Below are 24,464 nucleotides of genomic sequence, written 5' to 3' on the forward strand. Positions count from 1 at the left end.
AAACCAAGGAGAGTGTGCCCTTTAAAACAAATGGGTGTGGAAATACAGTACAATAATAAGATTTCTTTTATTTTATCATTGACTACTGGCAAGTGACGCATGAGCTTCATCTCGTTTCTTCTTTTTTTCTTTTCGCTGCTCCAGACTCTTGTTGCCGTTTGGACGCCATGTTCGCTCAGGTGTTCGACAAATTGCGAATGAAGTGTAACAGAGTTGAAATTTGATTGGTTTGAGTTTTTTTGAATACTCACAAAATCTGTGTTTTTGTTGCATTACTGTTAAAACTCTGGTACCGCATTCATTTGTTAAGTCATGGGCGTGTGTGACTGTCTTTTTTTTGGGCACTTTTTGGGCTTCTGCGATGGCCGTACCTTCAGCTGTATCACCTCGTACTGAAGGTAAGCTGTGCCCAATATCAGTTTGGGTAAAAGTTCATATTTTGCTAAATATAGGAGCTGCTTTCACGAACTATTTTTGTATATAAATGTATATGAGTTGTGCTAAATGATGTATAAAAAAGCACGAATTAAAAGTAAAGTAATGCAGCTTGAAACGATGATGACTGTGATGCAACATGTTGCAATGCAACCACGCCACGATGTGCGCCATGTTGAGTGATGTCCCGTTTTTGTATTATTGTTAATGTTTTAGATGTATACAGTCGTGCACCGACGCCCTGACTTATTTGTTTTGTTTATTGAATGCAGGTACGTGGGAAAGCTATGTTCATTGTTATTATTAAGGTTTCACTATCAATGAGCTTGCTTGTTGTTTGCTTGGCATACCTTCAGCTATATCACCTCGTGCTGAAGCTGTATGCAGTCGTGCACAGACGCCCTGACGTATTTGTATTGTTTATTGAATGCAGGCAATAAACTGAGTAACTGATTGAGGGTCGTTACAGAGGCATAATCGAAAACATACCACTGGGAGTGGAGGGGGGCACCATGAGACTGGAGATAGGCCGGAGCACAATGCAGATTTACCCCTTTTCTCTGGAAATTTGGTTTATGCTGCTTTTGTATTGTTTAACCATATTAGCGCATATTATCAACACTTTTAATACTTTACACTTTTTTCCCCACGACCCTGATTTCTTTTGGTGCCCTCCTGGGCACTTGATGACCTACGCAGTGCGCGTTATATGTGTTTAAGGCCCTGCACAAAACCACTTTTTGTTCTAAAGCGATATTTCTCAAACAGTTTATTTAAGATCCACGGCGATTACTCCCAGGGATGCACAACATCCTCAACTATATGTACATATTATAGTTGGAGGCATTACTGTAATTCCCTCGTCTGAAAGGCACTTTAAGTAAAAAATGGCACAAATTACCCCACTCTCCCCCTCACTTGCAAGGACCTTTTACAAAATAAGTCCACAGGGGCGCGCTAAATACTAACAAATCCAAAGTAATGTAGTAAACTTCGTTCCTCCCCAAGAAAACAAATCATACCAAATTACAAAATGAAGAACTAGCATGATGATAGAGTAAATTATGCAGAACAAAAGACTCAAAGCAGAGAGTCCGAGACAGTCTGAGATATTGTGAGTAACTTCTGTCACGTTACTTTAAAAAAGTCAAGTCAAGTCATGTTTATTTGTATAGCCCTTAATCACAAAGAGTCTCAAAGGGCTGCAGAGATCAAAGCCTATTGCAAACTACAGGCTATTATAACACCATCCCCTCATCTAAAATCTACATGAGGGCAATTAATATGTCTTTCTGCATTTTTATATAGCGCTTTTCAAGTCAATGAAGACCTCCCAAAGCGCTTTAGAATGTGCTTCACACTTACCCATTCACACACACACTCACACACCAATAGCGGCCATGCAGCCATGCAAGGTGCCGACCTGCTTATTGGGGGCATTAGGGATTCAGTGTCTTGCCCAAGGACACTTCGACATATAACAAAAAAACAAAAGTGAGAAAAATAACTCACTACTTCTTCCAAAAAGTAACCAAGTTACTACCTGAGTTAGTCTAAGGTCAAAGTAACTAGTTACCATGGAAAGTTACTTTAAAAAGAAGTTGCATGTCAAAGAACTTGTAATTTTCCGAGGAGTATTTGAGTCAGTTGAATAGAGAAGAACAGACAGCTAATTGTGTAATAGATCCTTGTAATTTTTATTGCACTCTACCAGCAAAAGACTTATCCTACGCTTGAAGTGCAACAAATATAAACAGTTAAATAATATAATTAGATAACAATCAGCAGTAAACAGCTCTCACAACCTGAGACAACTGTTCAAGTAGACATATGCTACTGTACTTCAAGTATATCCACACAACAAAAGTAAACAGTTCAGAGATATAAAGTGTGTTTTACGGTGCAGTATAAAATAAATCAATAAAACTTTCAAAACAAAAACACTAGTCAAGTAAAAATACCAACTGCACTTCAAATGTTTTGTTCACAATCAACAGTAAAAGAATATATCCAATCCTTTTCTCTATATCAGTGTTTGTCAACCATTTTTGAGCCGAAGCACACTTTTTTAGTCGAAATAAATCTTGAGGTAAACTCTGTCGAAAATGCTAAGATATTAATTCTTTTTTTTTTCTAATTTTAAAGCTTAAATGATCATGTCGCCTAAATTGACAGTGTAACATTTTATCATTGTTAGTGGTCACCGTGGATCCGGAGGTAATACAGTTTTTTATTTTGGTAATAATTTTACAGTAATTTGGAATTTTACTATATTTTATAAGTTTTTGTACTTATCTATATTTTTTTCTAAAAAAAATAGTATAAAAATAATACTGGCAAGACACTGAATCCCTAATGCCCCCAATAAGCAGGTTGGGGCCTTGCATGGCTGCACGGCCGCTATTGGTGTGTGAGTGTGTGTGAATGGGTAAGTGTGAAGCACATTGTAAAGCGCTTTGGGAAGTCAATTGACTTCAAAAGCGCTATATAAATGCAGACCGTTTACCATTTAAAAATGAGCAAAAAGCAACTACGACTTTATTTTACAACATTAACTTTTTCTGTTTTTTTTTTTTGTAAATAAAAAATAATCAATCCAAATGAGTACAATTGAAAGCAATACACTGATTAATTGTATTATTTCTACTGGAGTACAATCTTGAACAGCTTCATCAAACAAAATAAGTTATTAATAGCATTTCCCTGTCTACCTCATAATTAATAAACAAAGGATAAAAGAATAGGAAAATGCTGCCAGGTAGATGAATGTTAAAGGTTTTTGGTTGACAACTGGAATAAAAGGAAATATACTGAACAATGGCATGTTTTTTTTTTATGGAAAGAAAATATCAGGAAATTTCCTGCGGCACACTAGACAAGATTTCCCGGCACACTAGTGTGCCCCGGCCCACTGGTTGAAAATAACTGCTCTATGTGATATTATGTGCTTATTGCTTCATAGCATAAAAACTGCATGACCCATAATACCAAATTGTTGTTGATGTTTACAATTGTATTTTATGGTTTACTTGCAAGTGACACAAAAATAGCCACTTGTCTACGGCAACCCACCTCATCTGAATTAATTCAAAGTAACGCACCGCTTTTGGCGTCAGTAACGGTAACGGTGTTGTCACGGCGGAAAATTAGAGCACCCTGTTACTGAAAAAAAAAATAATGCCGTTACGTAACAACGTTTGTTTATTACGGCGTTATTCCCTAAACCAGACATGACTCTCACGAGATTGAACACGTCAAAAACTGCTAGTGTCCAAAACAAACTGCAGTTATCGTGTTGTCTTTTAAATGCACATGTTTAAGAGAAGGAGAAAATTGTCATGATTGCCTATTCAGAGCACCTGCGACTGCTTAATTGGCGCCAACAGCCCGGACAGCTGATTGGCTGATGTACCCTTTTTAAACCCCCGGCTTCCAAGAGGAAGCCGTCAGATCGTTATGCGAACTTTTGCCACCAGCTCAGTAAGTCCTTACGTCTGACTCTGTTCCTGCCATGCTTTTCTCTGCCTGATCCTCGTTGCCAACCTGTTTCCGGACCTGACTCTGCCCTTTTCTGCCTGCCTGTTATCCGATCTGTTTTGCCCCGTTACCTGCCTGCCTCCTGTTGCCGACCTCGTTTCCGAATTTGACATCGCCCTTGCTCTCCAGTCCCGGCTAGCGACTTGTAATTCCCGCCTGTCTTCGACCCTCCTCGCTAGACACGGAAGTGCCACTTCTCTGGTCCGTCAGCCATCGGATCGTGGAAGCAAGCCCTGCTCTCCCTCTTTATTAATAAAAAGTGAGAAAACGAGCGCTATTGGGTCCTGTGTCCGTTTCTGGTCTGTGACAAAAATATCACAGTTGGCATAAATCTTATGTTAAATAGAAATTGCATTCATTGGCCGAATAAAATCGCGTTGACATATTTAGCAAAAATATGACAACATCTTATAAAATTTGACGCATATGCAAATAACATTTTCCTACTATGTTTTTAAACCTCTATACCGCTAGGTGACAGTAAAGTACTTGTGCCATGCAAGCTGCCAATGCTCTGAATCTCTTGGCAGGTCAACTCCAGGATTCGATCCTAGTTGACATGCGCACAAAGACACCTTATAATCTTGACAAATTCGAATCTGCAAAGAGCATAAAGTGCAAAATTTCTGGTGAGATTGTTTGCTGGTGCTGTTCTGACCTTTAGAAACAGCCTCACAATCGGGGCTCAAAGTTTAACAAGTGCACCTTTAAATCTTTCACATTTACGAGACATGTAAATGATGCGTACAACGTTCCCGATGTCACTCTAAATCACTGGTTCTCAACTGGTCTGTTTTAAGGACGCACCATTCCACCGTAATAGTGGAGGGCATAGTTTGAGCTATCCTTAAAAAGTTTAAAATGAAATATTTTCTATATTTGGTATGTGTTAACAATGCCCAACTGAGTTCAAAGAGCCAATATACATATATATATATTTTCTTACAGTGCCTATTCCCTCTCATTTACTTTCATCTTCAATGTTCCGGCCACAAGATATGTGTTATCAGGCGCATGGTGGTGGTCTTGTTTAATTGAGGAATGAAACCCCCAAAAAGGGGAGGAATGAAGAATTTCACATACTTGCACACGCAACAAAAGGAGCTGCATTGCTGATTACAGCCAGAAATTGGCGTCAGCAGGTAGAATAGTTTTAAAGTTGTTGATATCGCCTTTAATGAAAAGTTGCAAACCAAATCAAAAACAAAAACTCACTTTTCAAATGTATCAAATGAAAAGATAGAGATAGTAGAATATATTCACCTCTTTTATAAAAACAAAACAAAATGAACAGCAAATATAAAATGTACCGTATTTATTCGCATACAAGCCTACATCACATATAAGCGACCCACTAACCAGAGCCGACCCAAGGCATAAGCAAGGGTCCCGTGACCACTAGGGGGCGAGCCCCCAAGAGCTGTTCACTTATATATAACAAAATATCCATCCATCCATTATCTTATCCTCAGTAGGGTCACGGGGGTGCTGGAGCCCATCCCAGCTATCTTCTGGCAGTGGGCAGGGGACACCCTGAACTGGTTGCCAGCCAGTCAGAGACAGACAAAGAGACAGACATTATTTTGGAATGTGGGAGGAAATCGGAGTGCCCGGAGGAAACCCACACAAGCACAGGGAGAACATGCAAACTCCACACAGGAGGTTCGATCTCATGACCTCAGAACTGTGCCGCACACGCGCTAACCACTGCTCCGCCGTGCTGCCTATAACTAAATATATATACAGTAATCCCTCGGTTATCGCAGTTAATGGGGACCAAAACCACCCGCGAAAAGTGAAAATCTGCGAATTAGCGACGCCCCTTCAAAAATGCTTTAAAAAAACAAATATATATTTTTTATTTTTATCATTATTATTTTTTAGACCTGCGAAGCTCTGAACCCGCGAACGTGGAACCACGAAGTAGCGACGCCCCTTCAAAAATGCTTTAAAAAAAAAAATATATATATATTTTATTTTATTATTATTGTTTTTTAGACCCACAAAGCTCTGAACCCGCGAACGTGGAACCGCGAAGTAGTGAGGTCCCACTGTAACTTGGAGCTGTCATATCAGAAGAGAAGTCAGAACCAGAAATCCTGGCTAGAATAGCTCAGACTACAGCCTTCGTTGCCAGATTCAAACCCATCTGGAGGGACAAGAACATAGCAGTGAAATCAAAGATCAGACTCATGCAGGTGCAGGTTACTTCTATCTTTCTCTATGCTTGCGAGACACCGACTCACAGCAGAACTGAAAAAAGAAAATCCAGGCCCTGGAGATGCGGTGCTACAGGAAACTTTCAGGCATCGGCTACTTAGCCCATTTGACGAATGAAACGGTGCGCAACACCTTTAGAGGGCACATTGGACCCTACGAAGAACTGTTGTCAACTGTGCACAGACTGAAACTTCAGTGGTACGGTCATGTCACAAGATCATCAGGACTGACCAAGAAAACTCTTCAGAGCACAGTCCAAGAGGGCAGGAGGAGAGGAAGACCGAAAAAGAACTGGGCCGAAAACATTAAGGAATGGACTGGTGCCAACTTTACCACCACCCAAGAACAGGCCAGGAACCGTCAACAGCGGAGAAGGCTGTCCAGATTTGTGTCCTTATTGGTGCCTTGTTGAGCCATGCGGTTAAGGGTTCTGTGAACTATGAACCGTGAACTACCTCATGAGCATATAATAAGTACCGTATTTTCCGCACTTTAAGGCGCACCTAAAAGTCTTAATTTTTTTCAAAAGCTGACCATGCGCCTTATAATACAGTGCGCCTTATATATGGCTCAATATCAAAATTCGCAAGGTCTCGCAACTTACGCAACAGCCGCCGACTCGATTTTCCCCCGAACGTGGAGTAGTCCGCGGTGTATGCTGGGATTTATATACCGGCGTTTCATTGGCTAACCAATGTGTCAATCATCATTTGAATCGATCGCTATTGGCTAAAGTTATTCGGAGCCTCGGATTGGCTAGAGGGCCAAAACAAACCCTGCAATTGGCCGGAAAAGATGTGTCAATCATCCGTTAAATCGATCGCTATTGGCTGAAGTTATTCAGAGCCTTGGATACGCTAGAGGGCTAAAACAAACCCTGCAATTGGCCGAAAAAGATGTGTCAATCATCCGTTAAATCGATCGCTATTGGCTGAAGTTATTCGGAGCCTCGGATACGCTAGAGGGCCAAAACAAACCCTGCAATTGGCCAAAAAAGATGTGTCAATCATCCGTTACATCGATCGCTATTGGCTGAATTTATTCGGAGCCTCGGATACGCTAGAGGGCCAAAACAAACCCTGCAATTGGCCGAAAAAGATGACTGAATAGCAAGCTTGCTAAACAACGCCATAAAGAAACATGTTTCATTAGTCTGTATCTGTAGATATTTTACTCTCCTGGATTTACTACACTCACGGTTGTAAGAAGACCATGATTGCGTATCATTATTGAACGTGAGAACTTAGGTGAGTTATGCGGCTTTATATTTTCCCGGTATGTTGTTTTAGAACGATCTTGATGTTGCTGTGATGAGTTGAGTGAATTAAACTCAATTCCAAGTGTTTATTGTCATATGCACAGTAAAGTTGCGAGCGAAAAAGAAAATTGAAACTAAGGAATGGTTGCCATTTCTTGAATTCCAAGACTTTAACCTTCCGAACGATATTTGAAATGACACATTTAAGTGACATCGTACGGACACCGCATCCGCACGTGTCTACGACACGTATTTGCTTCTTTGCAAGCTTTGGGAATGTTAAGGGGGTAATCAGTTTGACTGAACTATCTGACTGTTTTGTCCACGTTCCCATTGTAGCGCTTTATAATCCGGTGCGCCTTATCTATGGAAGATATAGGACCAAAAACTATTTTTTGGGGGTGCGCCCTATAGTGCGGAAAATACGGTATATGAAAGGAATGAAAAAAATAGCAGTTTGCTGTCATCTACTGTAATCGATGAATGTTACAGTTACTTGGCTGATGAGTGGAAGAAATCTTTGCTTTTTTTAAAAACTAAAATTGGCCAATTTCTCTCAGCACACTAGACAAGGTCTTACTGCACACTGGTTGAAAAACACTGTTTGAAAAGAACTGATCCAGTCTTGTGACTAATTTCTGGAATTTTAATGAGTGTTTATAGTTCTTAAAAAGTTTCCCCTCCTCACAAAATTCCTTAAGGCTATATTTAATTCCTCTTACGGAAAGACCTTAATAGTTGTTTTAGGTTCTAACAAGCAGTCTGTCAGCTCGTGAGATAAACTGTCACATTTCATCACAAGCAGACCTTTATTTAAAGTGTGATTGATACCAAAATAATACATGAAGAGGATAGGATTACATCTTGGATGATAGAGTCTAAATTAGACTCTTTCAAATTTTTTATTTTTTTTGCTTGAGAAATCAAATGAGATGAAAAGCGTGCGATTGTTTTAACTCAAAATGCTTGCGCCCTCCTGGACTCAAGTTCTTTGCTAAGAATGGAAAAACAGATGAAGAACTTCGAAGTATACTACAAGAGATGGCTTAGTTCAGTGGTTCTCAAATAGTGGGGCAGGCCCCCTTGAAGGGGGGCGCAAGGAGCATTTGACTTCTGGGAACTTTTCTTTCTTTCTTTTCCAGAATGAAGTGAAATTGCACATCCACTACACTAGGGGGCAGTCCGTTCTCATCGGCAGCGTGTTTTGTTTACATTTAACCTCTACGCAGTGCATTAAGCACAGAGTATAAGCATTGAGTATGAAAGGGGGGGGGGGGTAATAGTGACAGAAAATAACTGAGAAGCACTGGTTTAGTATCACCAACTATGAGAAATTCCTATGATTGAACAAACAAACATTTCCAAGACAACGCTATGTTAAAAGCAGTGCCGGGAATGACAGGCTATTTCAACTGGTCCTTCAAATAAAAATGTTAAAAAATATTATGATAATATCTAAAAAGGTAGTAGTACTCTTAAAAATTGTGTTGATTTGGTGCCACTTGTCCCCACTGTGTCCAACATTCAAAAAGCTGGCTTCATTCTTCTCTACTTGCGATTTTTATTATGTATTTATTCTATTAATCAAGATATCAGAATCAGAATCCCCTTTTTTATCATTGTATTGCTGTATTCCACTCTATTTGGCAAACATATACATAGAATAATAATAGAAAAATATATAGTATTTACCTCTAATATAAGGTTTTCATATCTAAAATAAACTACACTTTTCACACTATTCCATTTAAAACTGCAACAAAGTTAACATGACGACTAAAATATCTTCCATTTGCACAATATTTTGGAAATGGAGTCAATGAGTAAATAAAGTAAATAATACTATGTGAAAACATTTAACAGTACGAAAATAAGATACTTATTCTACAACAACTGTCAAAAACATCTAAAGTAAAAAATATATGTAAATGAATTTTGCACTTTAACCTGGATATTGCACCTAAAACTGGCATATCTCTTTAAGATTTTTATTAGATTGTTTCAACAAATATCCTGAGCAAGTCGTATTGGATTTTAAATTTTTCATTGCATATTATGAAATTTAGGGGTTTAAAAAGTCATGTTTATTTGTAAAGCCCTTTATCACAAAGAGTCTCAAAGGGCTGCACAGACTACATACTGTTATTACATCATCCCCTAAACTAAAACTTACACGAGGGCAAGGAAAAACTCAAAAACCTCAACATGAGGAAAATGAAGAAACCTTAAGAAGGGACCGCACATTATGTAATCTCCCTTCCAGGATGACCAGGCTGCAATGGATGTTGCAATAACAAACAATACACAAACATTGTAAACATCAAATATAAGTCATTCATAAGCCATACATTAGTAGTGTGTTTTAAGCCTGGATTTAAACAGTTTCACCAAGGTTGCAGATCGAATCTCAGGGGGCAGAGCATTTCACAACATCAGGGCCAGAATAGAGCATGCTCTCCAACCTGCGGTCCTCCTTCATTACTTTGCTTTAAATCGTAGTGTTTCAAAACAAATTTGAAGAAGTGGTTATTCAAAAAAAAAGAAAAAGTTGTTCATGTCAAATTTCCCGCATGTTTGTTTTTCCATAAATGGATAGTGTCATTTTTAATTTGTGTCTGAATGGAATGTGCGAAAAAAAGACCCCGAAAATATAGATACGTCTTTTTAAAATGGCCACGTAATGAGAAAAATCGGATAAGTCTAAGTTATCTTTTCCTTCGTGTATTGCCGAGGTTTTGGGTGTGAGACTGTATCGGTCGATCTGAGTCCAATCAGGAGGTTTCTCCTGATGGTAATATCCGTTTCATGTCTGGAAGGAAGCTCCTACAAAAAAAGCCCTGAGAGGGATGGCTCTACTTGCCCAAGATCAATGTTGGGAATAACGGCTTTATTTGTAACGTAAATGCGTTATTTTTTTCAGTCACGGGGTTTCCTAACTTTTTATTTTTTCCGCCGTTACAACGCCGTTACCGTTAATGATGTTCAAATTTGGTGCATTACGTATGTTTTTTGTGCGTGTTTATGTCCAATTTGTGTGTTTTTTACGTTTATTTTAGTGTGTTTTTACTTATGTTTATGTTCGTTTTTGTGTGTAATTGCCTATGTTTTATGTGTTGACATATGTTTTGTGTGTTTGCGTACGTTTTCGTGAGTATCTACCTATGTTTTTGTCCATGTTCCCATAGTTTTTGCGCGTGTTTATGTACATACTTGTTTTATTGCATTGATAACTCTTTGTTTTTGTTGCACTTAAAGGGTAGGATATATCTGTTGCTGGCATGGTGAAATAAATATTACAAGGTTCTATAACACAGCTACCTGTCTTTTCTATTTAACGAATATTATTCAGAAAATATCAAATTCTTTGACATACAGTTATTTATAAAGTAGCGGAAAAGGGGGGTAGCATGGCGGTTGAGTGGTTAGTGCCCGTGGTACAGTTCTCAAGTCATGGGTTCAAATCCAACTACCAGCCTTCTTGTGCGGAGTTTGCATGTTCTCCCCGTGCTTGCGTGAGTTTCCTTCAGGCAATCCGGTTTCCTCTCACATTCCAAAAATATGCATGTCAGGTTAATTGGCTGGTACAAATTGTCCCTCTTAGTGAATGAGCGAGTGAGTTGTCTGGTCTCTGTGTGCCCTGCGACTGGCTGGCAACCACTTCAGGCGCACTGCCCGAAGATTCCTGAGATGGGCTCCAGCACCCCCTCGCGACCCTACTGAGGATAAGCCGTGCAGATAATAAATGGATGGACAAAAATAGTTACTTTCTCTTGTAACTATTCACTTTTGCTGGAAAGTAATTCAACTACTAAATCAGTTACTTTTTGGAAAAGGTATTGAGTAACTATGACTAATTACTTCGTGCCAAACACTGTACAATGACGATCCATAAACCCGTCGAACTCCGTTGCCGTTCATGCGCCTCGTGCAACACGTGAAAGAGCCCAGCATGGCATCGCAGCTGTTGACCTCAACTATCGACGAGCTTATCGCTGTAAAAAAAACAAAACTGAAAAAAAGACGACGGATACGCGTCAGATGAAATTGATTTTAGAATGGAAAGTCATTTAAGCCCTCATATGACCACAATTGCCCATTGGAAATAACAATTACCAACAGAACTGTTTAACCAACAAATAATTTGAATTAGAATTAGAACTAGAATAGTCTTCATTGTCATTGATCACAACATAGTGAAGTTTACTGTTGTGGTTTTGCGGTGCACAGACTCGCATGAAGCAGGAAAAGGCAAGGGCCTTAAAAAACAGATGGATTTAATTACAAAATCATCAACAAAGTAACAAACGAACGATCAAAAACTACACTAAAACTGTCTGAACCAGAACCATAAAACCAAACCTCACAAAATCAGGATGACACTGGAAAAAGGTGATGGTGGTATGGTTGATGGAAAATGATAATCACCCGACACTGAGTGCTGTCCAAATTGTCCTTATGAAGGGTCAGGCGAATTAGGGACAGGTATGGGGGGATTGGACACACCTGTCCCAACTACAAACCGATTGGACGCCCTCTGGTGGATGGAGGCGCGCCAGATCTGAACATAGCATCCCCCTCAAGGCCCGAAGACCAGACGCCCAGAAATTTAAAAAAAAGTTATGAAGGCTGCAGCAACAGGAAGGAGGTAAGGTCCTTTCTGGAAAAGGGAGCAAAAGAAGCCAGGGGGTCTTCTCGCAGCCGGAGCAGTAAGCCAAAACGGTCACCATCACTTTTCCAGAGTCATTCTGATTTGTGAGGTTTAGTTTTGGTCCTGGTCCTGACAGTTTTATTGTTGACTTTTGACCGTTTGTTACTATGTTGATGATTTTGATATTAAATGCCTCATGTTTTTGAGCACCTTGCTATTTCCTCCTTCCTGCGTTTGGATCTACCGACAATAACAACAGTTTACAACTAATTTAGACGTGGCACTCCAGGGTAAACGTGTAATAAAGACATACAATTTTGGGAAATTGCAAAATATTCACATTAAATAATAAATATTATTAATTCGCATGTAACATATTCCGAAAATTAAGGCCATGGCGATGCGATGCTTATGAATTCCTGTGAGATACGATTGTGGGAAGTTGCCGCCACCTTGTGGGTGTTCTGGAGAACTACTTTGATTCAGAAAACCGTTTAAAGGGTCTTTATAGCCCAACTGTCGCAGAGTTACGGTAATTTAATTAGCGAGTGTAAAACGCTAACCCTAACCCCTAACCCTAACGAGCCCCCATGGTAATAATAGAAAGAAATAGTGACTTTCCCTGGTAATTAGTTACTTTTACTATCGAATAATCTAGCTACTAACTCAGTTATTTTTTGGAAGAAGTAGTGAGTCGCTATAACTACTTACTTTTTAAAGTAACGTGCCCAACACTGGTTTTTACTGATGCAAGCTGGAATTCTCCTATATCTAATGCTAATTTGGGCTACGTACCATGACAACAAAATGAAGATAAGCTTCACATCTTTGTCGAGTATGTGAAAAAGTGGAACAAGGCACTCACATGATGTCACTTTTGACTACTTGGGAATAATTCCGCTCGATCCGGCACAAGGAATGCTGTGCATTTAGTGGTGGACCTCCAACTGCAACAGTATTTGTTTTCCTCTGTGCGGAGTTAAACGCCAGCAATGAAATTTGATCAAAATATCTTTTTTTTTTCTTCACTTGAAACAGTTTTTCAGGTTTCTGTAAGACGGGGAAACTTTAATTCATCCATCCATCCATCCATCCATCTATCTATCTATCTATCTATTGAAGGATTTTATACATTTGACTATAAAGGATTTTATACGATTGAATACAAGTTACATTTATTGAGTGCAATGAAGATTTTCACCGTGTAGGCTTTAGTTCAATGACAGGTCACCCTGTTCTGAATGCAGAATATTTTGTCTAGTTCTGTTGATAACAGGACTCTGACAGAGGACGGCAGGCGATGTTTTGAGAACAAGGCCCTGATGACGTGGAAAAGCTCGGTGTTGTTTTGGTCAATTTCAGACATCGCGGCGCTCTTCTCCGAGGTGGTGGAGCCCGAGGGGCTTCATTGGCACGCCCATGGGAGGAGTCAGCACACCATCTTGCGGAAAGGCGTGCCCTCGTGTGAAAATGTCGGCCTTTCTTGTTCATCTTTTCCTTCAAGAAACGAGCGCACATTGTTGAGTGAATGTAGGTTGTGTTTGGTTAATGGAGTCAGATAACTAATTCGAACAATTTGGTAAACGAAACATTTTAATATTTGATTCCTAACACTATCTGTCTGTCTGTCTGTCTGTCTGTCTGTCTGTCTGTCTGTCTGTCTGTCTGTCTGTCTGTCTGTCTCTATCTCTTGCTCTCTCTTGCTCTATCTATCTATCTGAAATTATATACCGTATTTTCTGTACTATAAGGCGCACCTAAAAGCCTTTATTTTTTTCAAAAGCTGACCATGCTCCTTATAATACAGTGCGCCTTATTTATGGATCAATATTAAGTCGCAAAGTCTTGCAACTAACTTGCAGCCGCCGACTAGATTTTCCGCCGAACGCCAAGTAGTCCGCAGAGTATGCTGGGATTTATTTACCGGCGTTTCATTGGCTAACCAATGTGTCAATCATCATTTGAATCTATCACTATTGGCTAAAGTTATTCGGAGGTAAAGGGGCGGATCCTTTTTATCATTTACAGGCTGGCATAGGCTTAAGCGGCAAAACAAAGCCTGCAATTGGCCGAAAAAGATGTGTCAATCATCAGTTGAATCGATCACTATTGGCTAAAGTTATTCGGAGGTAAAGGAGCGGATCCTTTTATCATTTACAGGCTGGCATAGGCTTAAGCGGCAAAACAAAGCCTGCAATTGGCCGAAAAAGATGAATGTAAAAAGCACTTTGGGTTGACGGCATAGAGAAAGCATTTTTTACTATTCTGTATTTGTAAATATTTTATTCTCCTGGATTTACTTCACTCACGGATATAAGAGGACCATGCTTGCACAATATTATTGAACACAACGACTTCGGTGAGCTACTCTGGCTATATATTTTCCCTGTATATTGTTTCAGACTGAACTCGATGTTTCTGTGATAAGCGGTGCAGATAATGGATGGAATGGAGTGTCTATTTTTAAATTAAACTCAATTCCAAGTGTTTATTGTCATATGCACAGTAAAGTCCCGAGCGAAAAAGAAAATAGAAACTAAGGAATGGTTGGCATTTCTTGAATCCCAAGACTTTAACCTTCCGAATGATATTTGGAACGATGCATTTGAGTGACATCGTACGGACACCGCATCTGCACGTGTTCTCGACACGTATTTGCTTCTTTGCAAGTTTTGGGAATGTTAAGGGGGTAATCAGTTTGACTGAACTATCTGACTGTTTTGTCGACGTTCCTATTGTAGCGTCTTATAATCCGATGCGTCTTATGTATGTCAAATATAGGACCAAAAACTATTTTTTCGGGGTGCGCCCTTTAACCCGGTGCGCCTTATAGTGCGGAAAATACGGTATATGTTTTAGAATGCGTCCCTTAAAGGTCAATTCAGTCTGGAGTCATTGCTTCGTTGACTCAAGATTAGCTGCGCCAGCGCATACACGAACGGATCCCAATGAAGATGGGAAGCAGGCCTCGATCGGGAGCAGCTGTGCATTTGGAGGAGAAGGCGCTGTCACTGTGGTGATTGATGAGACCCTGCGAGACTCCTCAAAGGAGCTCCAATTTACGAAAAGACCTGTCGGTGTATGTGTGTCATTCATTGTTATTCCAATTTTGTCCATGGGGTAGCGCACATTAATTTGGTGGTGTATAAAGGTAGGAATGTTTGTGTTGTCTGGCAGGTATCTGATCCGAAAGGACAAAATGTTTTTTGGGCCGCCATGCTAAGCTGCGCTACGCGAAAGCTGCGCTACGCAAAAGCTGAGCTACACAAAAGCTGAGCTACGCGAAAGCTGGTTTGTTGTTAAATCTTGGTTCAAGTGCCTTTTCTGTTGAGGTTTGAGAAGCTTCTGCTCCTCAGATTCAAACACTGGTTTGAGAAGGGGCAGGATAGTCTGGTTGGCTAAATACATGATGGAAGAAATACATGTGTCATTTGTGTCGGGTTGTTAGACTTACATTTCAGTGTTAAACACACTTTGTAGTGTACTTTATTGGTGAACTGTGTACTTTTCTTGTAAGAAAAATCTTTGAAATACAGTTACAATATGTCTACTTGACCTAGTGTATGACTTCAGACTGATTCATGCTACTTCATATTGTTTTACAATCAACTTTTGTAGTAAAGAAAATATTTTAAGTTCAGTTGCCAACGTCTACTTGACCAGTTGTCTCTGGTTCATATTGTTAACTGCTATATAAATGGAAATAGTTTCTTTCCCTGGTAACTCGTTACTTTTATTGTAGAGTAATTCAGTCACTAACTGAGTTATTTTTCTAAAGAAGTAGTTAGTATCTATAACTAATTACCTTTTTGAAGTAACGTTACTACTTTGCGGGAAATTCACACAAAAAGTTTGTTCATGCAATAGATTAACCCCCAAAAATTGAGGGAATACTATATCAATTGATGAGCACATACAAGAGAACATTATTTTCAAATAAAAAAATATTATGATGGAGTTCAAACTGATTCCTGCTGGAACCGGAGCTCATCTAGGGCCGGTGTGCATTAAGGACACAATGTGTTCATTTTCACATGGGCAAGCCGCCATTGAGCAATGCGAGCTTGCAGTTTCATCATGAAACACCCCTACAAGCACATCCACTGATTAAGCGCAGACCTGCTAGGAACAATAGACCGGATCCAAGAAAAGAAGAAGGGGGGTGAAAAAAAACAGCAGACGGCTGTTAAAATAGCGCTGAAGTTTTGGGCAAAGTAGAGTCAGGGGGCTGCTTAGGATACATGTTACTGATATGTAGCTGATTGAGCTGTGCAAGTCCTCTGGCGTGGAATTCATCTGGCGATGCAAAAAAACATTAAACGCAACCTCAGATATATGCAGCTGGAAAAAAAACAAAGTATCCCCACATTTTGGAAAATCCACGGCAACCCGAAACAGTACTCCAATCACATCTTCCCCCCCAAAAGAACCATGTTACGATATTCGATTAGTAGTCGTCAGAGTCCTGCACTAATATCCAAAGAAAAGGAATGAGTGAAATCTGTTTGTTTGTCTGTTTGTGTCTGTCCACCCAACAAAAGGGGGAAGGAGTTTTGATATAACCACCATATTTCACTGGCAGTCAGATCATTCTACATGTCAGTACTGCCCAAATAAGCTTACTCAGCCATTTATTTCCAATCTCCTAGGTCAGAATGACATTGAATATCAACACCATATTTTACAGGCAGTCAGGTAGGTTTCCCCGGATGTGAAAACTGCCCCAAAAAGCTGACTTGGCATTTTTTGTTTTGCTTACTCGGCAGCTCTAGCTTCTAGTTTTCTTCTCATTTTGGCTGCAAGACTGGAAACATTCGGGTTTTTGCTTTGGTCACTAACCATGTTATTTGTTGAGTAATTTTTCAGCCTGGAGAAATTGAGCTCCACCGCTCCTGCGATCCTAATGAGGGTAAGCTGTGCAGGAAATGGATGGATATAATTTTCAGACAGCACAATTTTTTTAAATGTTAACACTGTAATTGAATTCCAAAGTATTGCTATTTTTTTATGTCAGTAGTTGTGTTCACCTTAAAAGTGGTGTATGTAACTTCAAAATATTCTACTTGCTGACGCCATCTTCTTTGGGTTGCATTTGGGCTGTTTTTGAACAGTCCTTTTCTTACTTTCACTGTTTTCATCCCGGAATAAAAACTGCCAGCAGATTTTAAGACCAAGCCTGAGTTTGACCCAATTTTGCTCTATGCTTTTGCTCCTTCTGAACTTACATTTTCCTTCTTTGTTTCTCTGCCTTTCTCTTTTAAAACGGAACGCCAGATTCTTAAGAATGTACTGCTGCTTTGTTTTTACAATTTTCAACCGGCCAAAATGACAAAAAAGCATTAAAAAAATTCCCGTCAACTCTTTGAAAAATTTGTCAATGATGTCGGTTAAAGCAACTTCTGCAGAAAGAGAACTCTAAAATATAGAGAGGACTTCTTCTTCTAAGGAGGGGGTGTGACAGAAAATAATTGAAATGCACTGTTCTAATCGGACTAATCAGTGCTTCATCGGACATGAATCTCACCGCACATCGCTGATTCTCAAACTCAGAAAAATTCTGCAATAACAGCTAAAATTGACAGCAAAATATGAGATTCTGCTCCACTTGGATTCAACCACAGCACCCCTCTTCCCCATCCAACTGTTTTAAGAATAAAAACTTCCAGACGAGTTCCAAAACGTATCAGGAGTACTACCCCTAAAGCTCCTTGACAGGGAGCGAATAAATCACGCTAGAACTACTTCCCAGTCCAAACAAAGATCCTCTAAAAGTTATTAGTTCTGGGGAAAAGCCCACTTCCTCCTTTGGAGTCATGGATATTAAAAGATTTGCCATTGGAACAAAAACAACAAAAGCGAAACTAACTGCGATGGAAAAGTCACCAATCTATTTGTTAATGACTTCTGGTGTACTCTGCGCAGCATTGGGGGGCAATCAATCCAAACACCGATATTATTAATACTAAGCAAGTAATTGGATTATGTCAATACTATTGTCCTGGGATCCATACTTTGTTCTGCTTCTCTATGTCAGTGTTTTTCAACCACTGTGCTGGGGCACACTAGTGTGCCATGAGACAATGTCTAGTGCAGTGTTTTTCAACCTTTTTTGAGCCAGTGCATGTTTTTTAGATTGGAAAAAAGTTTGCAGCACACCACTAACCAAAAATGTGATAATATGACACTGAACAGTATGTTTAATTACGATATAATTTATAATCCCCCCAGTCTTTACAGCACAGACACTTGACAATGACATAATATTTGAAGAAAATGATTCATAAATGTTTCATAAAATGTTAAATTTTAACAAGTGACATTGGATAATTTCTCACAGCACACCTGACGATCTCTCACAGCACACTAGTGTGCCGCGGCACAGTGGTTGAAAATCACTGGTCTAGTGTAACGCCGGAAATTTTCCAATTTCATCTTTGCAAACAAGTATTCCATTACTTTCTTCTACTGATCAGCCAACTGTAACACGCTTCCAAATAACTACAATTTCTTTCCTTTCTATACATTCATGAGTTAAAGTATAATTAATAACTTATTATGAAATTGTTTAAGACTGCACCACAAAAAATAACAAAATGCATCAAATAAGGTAAAATCTTGCCCATACATTTGCTGATGTTAATAAACAGCAAAGGTAAGAACTGAGTAAAACATTTTTTTTCACTCGCAGATATTTTTCGCTTAAAGTATTCTATTTGCTATTTTCTAGAAAAAAAAGGAAGGTACAAATATACGTAAACTTAACAAAAACAGGTTAGAAATATAGTAAAATCATATTACGGAAACATTTTAACCAAAATGAATGACATTTACAGTGGGACCTCGCTACTTCGCGGTTCGACGTTCGCGGATTCAGAGCTTTGCGGTCTGTAATGGTTAAAAAAAAAAAAAAAAAAAAAAATATATATATATATATATATATATATATATATATATATATATATATATTTTTTTTTTTTTTTTTTTTTTTTTTTGAAGGTGCGCCGCTACTTCGCGGATTTTCACTTATCGCGGGTGGTTTTGGTCCCAATTAACTGCGATAACCGAGGTCTTACTGTATTACTTCTTTAGCCATAGTGACCACAAAAACTTGATACTGTCAATAAGTTTTAGTTTTAGGTTGGGAAACACTGCCCTATGTTGATAGCCCATCCCTTCTCTCTCTCACCCAATCTAAGTTTAGCCTGAGTAGTGACTGACAGGCACACTTTTAGCACATTTCCCTACCTAGCTTGATCCTTCATCCTGCCTGCTAAACAGTAGAGGGACAAATCTCTGCACTAAGCAGAAGCTAAGAATAACAGAGGCAAATAGGAAATGCAGCGATTTGTGGACTTTTTTCTGCAACTCCAAAATAAAATAACTACTGTGAAATAATTAAAAAGCAATGTGATATTTTCCAAAATATATAAACCGGCTGCAACTACGATGATAACACTCCTTGATAAAATTGTCCAAACTGGGCCCAATTTTGATAGATGCACTCAGAATCAGGGAACACTAATACTGTAAAAAGATGCTTACGTTATAGTCAGATAGTGTCAATGTACGGTCACCAACAAAACTCTCAGTTTCAAACTTAAAGCACATAAAACACATTTACCCTGCAAAATATTCAAATCATAAGTGGCTTTATAGATCCTTCATAAAAATCACAAAATAAACCTGGTTATTAAGAATAAAACACACAACAGTGGGTAGACCTCCTATGGAAAATGTCCAAATTAAGCCCAATTTTGATGGCTATACTCTGAATTTGTGAATAATACCATTGCTTTGCTAAATTAGGTCAAGAAAATGTGGACTAAAATGCCAAGTGTAATTTTTTTCACTACAGACTATTGTGATTTTGCCAAAGGGTGCTGCCGAAAATGTCTTTATGACAGGTAAGGCTAAATAGAGACAGGTGTGGGGTGATAGGGCACACCTGTCCTACAGGGCCGGATACCAGTATGCCCGAAACGAAAAAGGAAGAAATGAAATTACAGTGGCTGCAACAACGGGACGGATGAAGGTAGAACAGTCAGCCGAAGCTGCCAGGGGCTCTTTTCACAGCCCGGGCAGGGAGCCGAAGCAGGCGGGGCCCTCCTCGCAGCGAGGGCAGGGAGCCAAAGCGGCCGGGAACTCTCTTCGCAGCAGGTGACTATCCTCGCAGCTAGGGCAGGGAGCTGAAGCGACCGGAGACTCTCCTCACATCCGGGGCAGGTGGTGCTTCCCATGGTCAGGTAATAATGTTGTGATTTTGTGATGGACCCAAACTCAGAAAGTTTTCAGTGGGTTGTGGCCCTTTGCCTTGGCAAATTAATGCTAAGAAAAAGAAAAAAAGGAGGTTCAGTTATACTCCTTAACAGAAAATGTTGCTAATTCCCTGCTTGAGCTCTTCTTCCTGTTCATTCAATCGTGTCAGAACCAGAACAGATACAGGACCCAATCGCGTGACGTTACCACTCAAACCTTTATTTTACGGGAAATAGGGAGTCATGCACGTTGGGTAGCCAGTCTGCCGTGGAAAGAATGGAAGCCAGAGATTGATTCCAATTGCTCGAATTGATATCGGACAGATGGGGTCGATACCGGACAGGAAGTGACGGACAGGATAGATAACGGATCAGAATATCGAAAATTAACAGGAGAAACTAGACGGGAACGAAAACTGGAGAAAATAATAAACGGGACAAAAACAGACGGAAACTAAACTGGAACCCGAAATTAAACAGGACAAAAATAAACGGGAACAATACCAGACTGGAGAATATCACAGGAATACAGGACCGAGTCAGAACCCACGTCTTGTGAGGCAGAAGTTTGTTTGGGTGATATCACAGAAAAACAGGACCGAGTCAGAACCTACGTGTTGTGGGGCAGAAGTTCGTTTGACGGGCTGACACTGAAGTGAGAGAGCGCTGAGCTTTATATAAACAGAAAGTCAATCTCTCAACGAGCCGCAGCTGGCACCACACGGGCGGGGCCAATTGGGCACCATGGCAACCGTGACACACACGGGCGGGGGCAATTGGGCACCACGGCAACCGTGACACACACGGGCGCAGCCAATTGGGCACCATGGCAACCATGACAAATCGATGCATTTAAGAGGGACCACATCTCACTTTATAGTGATTTTGTTGCTTTTATTTTCTGTTTTTGCCCATAACAAGAGGAAGAAAAAGTGGAAAACAGTGACAACAATTATCAAGTCGAAAAGGGAAATGATTGCAGAATACAAAAATGGTGTGCGAGGGTCTGACATTGAAGCGCCACTGTATGGTACAGTAAACGGTTTAAAATTTTTATATTTTTAGCTTTTTACCAGCATATTATTTTTTTAACTACATAATTAAATAATCATTGATATTTAGGTACGCACTTTTGTATTTCGTTTTTCTTTTAGTATGCGGATATTTTCCAGTAAAGCAGTTTTCGGGGGGTTGGTATGAGTCTATTGCGTTTTTTATACTGTTAAAGTTTGCAATGTAGTTATTTAATAAAAAAAGAAACATTTAAGTGCCTAAAACCTTTGTGCTTTGTTCGTCATAATTATGAACTAAATCGAGAGAGAAGGGTTCCATTATTCAATGTTCATGACATTTCCATGCATAAAGTATAGGTATCAGATTAGTATCGATACTGCCACATATTTACTTGGATTGGATCGATACTAAAACTTCCAGTATCAAGGAGTACAATGGAGGTTTGCGTCCAGCAGGGTCAAACATAAACACCGTTTGGGACACCGCCGGTGGGTTCATGAGGAGTTCAGGGGAAGCCAGGTGACATTTTGTCAATTAGTGATACTGACGGAAAAAAGTGGAATGTGGAATGGTAACCTGCGGCTCAGGAGCTGCATGCGGCTGCCAAGTGGCTGCCTTGCACTTTTCCAAAATGTTTACCAATTGCAAAACATGGAGGAGGGAAATATATTTTAATTTTGATTTCGTATCAGTCGGGGGACAAACATGGCACAAACTAATGTTTTCCAATTGAGTAAAAATGTGTAGAATGGATAATACATTTCAACTCCGGCTGTTGCTACGGAACTATGGGACGAGAGGGAAATCATCTCCTTCGCTTGTTTTCCTGTCTCCGGAACGCAAGCTCTACCCCGTTTTTAACGCAGCAGCGTAACAATTTAACGCTATACAACTAATTTCAACACAGAAGTCACATTAAACTGGTAAGAGCACATGCTGTCATAAGCACTTTTTAATTTTTTTTTAATAAAGTAGCTGTTTTGTGATTTCGTTTCTTTATCAGTATATATTTTAAATGACACTTGGGTGTATCATTTATGTTTTGTTGCTCTGGCCAGATGATGTGTGCCTTTATTTGGTACCAAAAGAGAGAAAGAGAAATGGATTCTGCTGTGTTTAAAATGCACCGACTCGTTCTACATTTGCACAGAAATCCAATTTAAACTGCAGTAAGGTGATTTTATTTACTCTATCTTTTTAAAAGGTTTTATTTTTTTATAAATGCATGGTACGCTTTATTGCACTCTTTTTGTTATTGTAATATATTTTTATAACAATAATAAATTATTGAAAAGATGTTAAACTTAAGCCGGTATCCTACAATAGAGTAGTCACGTGGTCCATCATTCTCCACAGAATTCACTGCAGCCAACATAGCCATTTTGAGAGTAGGCTAATTTAGCAAATATAGATACATAGAGCTGAGGCTTATATGAGGCTTTTGATTTTTTGTGGCTAAAGGCAAATTCGTTTTTTTTTTTTTGTCCAAAATTGCTCTTTTAACATTTTGGGTCACCGACCCCTTGTATAGACCCCTTTCCGTGTTTGTGATGGCTACAAGCTGCGTGTGTCAGAGACAGGAGGAAGACCCAGATGCGTAACGTTTTCACACAAGCTTTATTTTACGGGAATGGGGCAGTCATGCGGGTGAACACGAACGCCATTGATTCGGTGATCGCTAGGTGGAAGAAGTAAGACAGAAGTCCGGTGTGGAAAAACAGGACGCCAGAGGCCTACGAGATCGATACCAGATACACGAGCAGATACTGGACAGACGGGGTCAATACCGAACAGGACGGGACAGACAGGGTCGATACCAGATACACGAGCAGATACCGGAGAGACAGGGTCGATACCGGACAGGACGGGACAGCCAGTATTGATACCAGATACATGAGCAGATACCGGACAGACAGGGTTGATACCGGACAGGACGAGACAGACGGGATCAATACCGGATACAGAAGACTGGAGTCAGATATCAGACAAGACGAGACAGACAGGATCGATACCGGACAGGGTACACAAGCAGGATACCGGACGGACTCAAAACACACGTCTTGCGGTTGCAGAGGTTCGTTGACGGACTGACAAAGGGTGAGTGAGAGCACTGAGCTTAAACAGTAGGGAAGTCAATCAGTCAACGAGCCGCAGCTGGCGCTAAACGGGCGAGGCCAAGTGAGGGCAATGGGCAACGGTGACAGTGCATGCATTATTGAGGCAGACAGCGGAAATGATGTCCCATTGACGGAAAAAAAACATGTATCGTAGATTGTAACATCTCAAATAAGCACAATGTATGAGCAAGCAGGAAGATAACCAGTTTGTTTAAGTAATCAAAGTCGACAACAGCAAAAAATAATTTTTTGATTGGCGCTACATATAGATTGAGTGAGCCACTTTGAAGACCTTTAGTGTGTGGATTTTTTATCTTATCTACAACGCCAGTCCATAACAGGTTGGTGACGAGATAAATACCGTAGCTGTTTATGACATCATGTTAAATAGAAAAAATATCGTGGCTCAAATGAACGGTTCATAGAGTAGCTTAGTTCACACCTAAGTTAAAGAAAGTATAAATAATTAGAATTGACTTTCCTTGGCTTACACCAACCTCAAACAACACTTATCATTTCCCTGACACGTATCGAAAAAGTTTTGCGCTGCTCAATTCTTTAGAGCGCGGGTACACAGCCTTTCACGGGCGTATCGAGGCTGAACCACGGCCAGAAATTTCTGGCCGTGAAGCAGACGCTGTTGAGCGCTGTTGGACGCTTTGAGACCGCGATATAGACGAGATACAGCAGTGCTTCCGCGGTGGGAAATTCACACGCGGTTGGCCGCGCGAAAAAGTTTTGAGCTGCTCAAAACTTTGAGCACGTGTTAACCGCGGGCGGCACACGAGGTAATGACGCGGAAATGACGCGGAACGACGTGCTCTGGCCGCGGCCAGGGCGTGGTTACACATGGGTAGGACGGGAAATTTCAGCGGGTCATCGTGGGTGGAGCATGGTAATAGCATGTTCTGCGCCTGTATCGCGGTGTTATTACGTGAAATTAGCGTGTTACGCGTGTGACGGTCAAACGCCTTTCTCCG

The 24,464-nt window shown here is 40.1% G+C and overlaps 1 long non-coding RNA gene across 1 annotated transcript in view; it reads right to left on the reverse strand.

Moving 5' to 3' along the window:
* Positions 1-19,967: 19,967 nt before the first annotated feature.
* Positions 19,968-24,464, reverse strand: part of LOC148357185 (uncharacterized) — a 49,262-nt gene continuing 44,765 nt past the window's right edge. Inside the window, exon 3 of the long non-coding RNA XR_015851943.1 lies at positions 19,968-20,423. This is a non-coding gene — a long non-coding RNA (uncharacterized LOC148357185). The remainder of the gene's footprint in view (positions 20,424-24,464) is intronic.

This window comes from Urocampus carinirostris, chromosome 11, assembly GCF_059441175.1.
Source record: "Urocampus carinirostris isolate Australia breed hairy pipefish chromosome 11, RoL_Ucar_1.0, whole genome shotgun sequence".
NCBI classification, from domain to species: domain Eukaryota; kingdom Metazoa; phylum Chordata; class Actinopteri; order Syngnathiformes; family Syngnathidae; genus Urocampus; species Urocampus carinirostris.